The 2,472-nt window shown below is 32.7% G+C and overlaps 1 long non-coding RNA gene across 1 annotated transcript; it reads right to left on the bottom strand.

Annotated features, from left to right (window-relative positions):
- Positions 1–213: 213 nt before the first annotated feature.
- Positions 214–1,895, bottom strand: LOC128212452 (uncharacterized). The gene is made up of 4 exons (XR_008257459.1): positions 1,598–1,895; positions 1,194–1,264; positions 714–802; positions 214–277 (listed from the first exon to the last, which is right to left on the bottom strand). It is a non-coding gene; the product is annotated as an uncharacterized LOC128212452 (long non-coding RNA).
- Positions 1,896–2,472: the final 577 nt, after the last annotated feature.

Here is a 2,472-nt window from a genome sequence, read left to right as displayed (position 1 = left end):
GTGAAATGTATGACAAATGCTAAATGTCACGAATCTGACACATAGCTGTAATTTTGCTACCATAATGTGAAATAAGTTAAAAGAGCAAAATCAAATCATGTTGGTTCAGTGTTTCAGTATTTAAAGTACCAAGATGAGTTAACTTTACTGTTCATTGTAAATTTGAGATTTGTTTCTGATGAAATTTGGTGAAATTACTTACTTGTTATTGACAAGCAGAACACACTGCATATTGGGTGAGCTTCAGGTTATATAGGCTAGGTTACTCCTCACAACTCTGAAACAAAACATTTTATTAACAAAACTGCACATATTGCTTGTTAGTTTTTTACTTTTTTCATTCCATTAAAAGCATGGCTAAGTGCACATTTCATCCACATCAACAATGTTGAAATAATCCTGAAAACAAAATACTTCCTACATACAAACAGAAACAGAAAAACTGTTCACATGCAGAAGGTATTATGTTCCCAACATTTCTTATCATTCACAACAGGAACAAAATTATGCATTTATGGCATTGGTAGATATCAAACACAAACTGAAAATTTATCTAATAGCAGTTCAATGTAATAAATCAAACACAGTGTCTGTTATTAGATAAATTATCAGTCTATAAAAATTATTCCAAGCATATTTCCAAACAGACTAAGCACTGAGATTATGATATGACAGTTCAATTCATGGAATTAATTTTCAGTGATTTTACTTACTTGTAAATGTACTTTCTTGGGTACTGCCTTCAACCATTTTGATCACCAGCTTTCTGACACACAGGACGACTGCATCTGAACTGCCGTCTCTGGTTTAAAAAAAATAATTTTCAACATATTTTTCAAACAAAGAAATAGAAGAAGATATTTATCAATCTTGCATGATTTGTCATTTCTTATTTCTGTCAGTTTGGTCCCTAAACAAAGTTAAAATCATTCAAAATGTGACATAAACAAGACAAGAGATATGAATTAACACTGCTTACTATGTTTTTCAACATATCTAGCCGAGAATTAAAGTTTCTAAAATCGGCTTCGAGAATGTTCGAAACATTCTAAAACGAGCTGGGAGCAATTTCTTTTGACATAAGTTTTTACGTAATTCAATGCACACATCGACAAAACTTGTTGGTAATATGATACATCATATATTTAGACACAATTTCTCATAAAACTTTTAAACATTCATGTCATACTTACCGCAGGAAAGCTGGAAATACGACCTTCACAATTTATTTTTCAAGATGGCCGACCAGCGCACAGCGAGAACTCTGCAATATGACGTCATACATATCACGTCATATCATTCCATGAATTGCATTATTTATTTATTTTTTAAACTTTTACGAAAATAAAGAAAATACACTCATTAAAAATAATTTAAAATTATCTTAATCATGTATTATGTATCGTTTTATGAAATTAAACAATAGGAAAAAAAAAGTTTGTTCATTTTCAGAAAAACGAAATCGAAAGTAGAAATATTTTCTGAAATTGGAAATGTTTAAAACCTCGTAAAATCATTTATATCTCTTGTATATGCATAAACCCGGCTTGATTCAATCGCGAACACATTATAGAAACTATAACTACCAAGGTCGTACCTTCAAACACAGAAAATATCCCAAATTTTACACACAAAGAGTATTGTTTACATGGTTCAACCGTATCCAAGTGAATACGACAGACAACACTTTCCCTTATAATAATCAGCTCAGTATAGCTTGTACCGAAAATCGTAACATTATTCTGTGATTGTTTTACTTTATTTCATGTTTTATTTTGCTTAAGTATCGTACTTTGTAGCATTTTACGATACATTCTGTGTATCTTTGAGGAGTTATGCATAGCGATTTGCACATATATATATGACCATATGACCATTACTCGTTTGATAACTATGTGCAAGCATAGTTGTTCTTGAAGCTTAAGTGATCCCAACTAGATTACTATAGATAAACACAATAAAACACGAACAGTTCATACATTTTATTTTGTTACTATTCATTGTCTGTTCATCACTCAATTTATTGTTAAAACTGTTTTGGCACAAATTGCCTCCCACGCCTGGCGAAGAACTGGCGAAGTGCTTCGTGATTCTCATTTTTCTCACTGTTGTCGCTGGTGCTGAGATCTTCAACACGCTTGTAACAGCACATTTTGTCAACACTCGACAAGTCTTCTTGCAGCAAACACATCAAACAGGGGTACAGTTCAGGGCACTGATGGCTTGGGGCTCTCTGTTCTGCTTTCTGTTCAGCCTCTCCGTTTTTGAAACAAATCAAACACGGATATAGTTTCGGACACGTGTGGATTTCAATTGCCATATTGATGTTTGCATTCAATTGCACACTGTCCATGTTTTTCTGTTTGCATCAGACCTTCTGAGCAACTTCTTCAAACACGTTTTGATGATTTTCTTGATTCCCATAATTTGTATATATACTAGATCAGTAGGTTTTGACAAGTATGACATGAG

This window comes from Mya arenaria, chromosome 12, assembly GCF_026914265.1.
Source record: "Mya arenaria isolate MELC-2E11 chromosome 12, ASM2691426v1".
In the NCBI taxonomy this organism is placed as follows: Eukaryota; Metazoa; Mollusca; class Bivalvia; order Myida; family Myidae; genus Mya; species Mya arenaria.
This window is presented reverse-complemented; position numbering and strand designations above follow the sequence as displayed.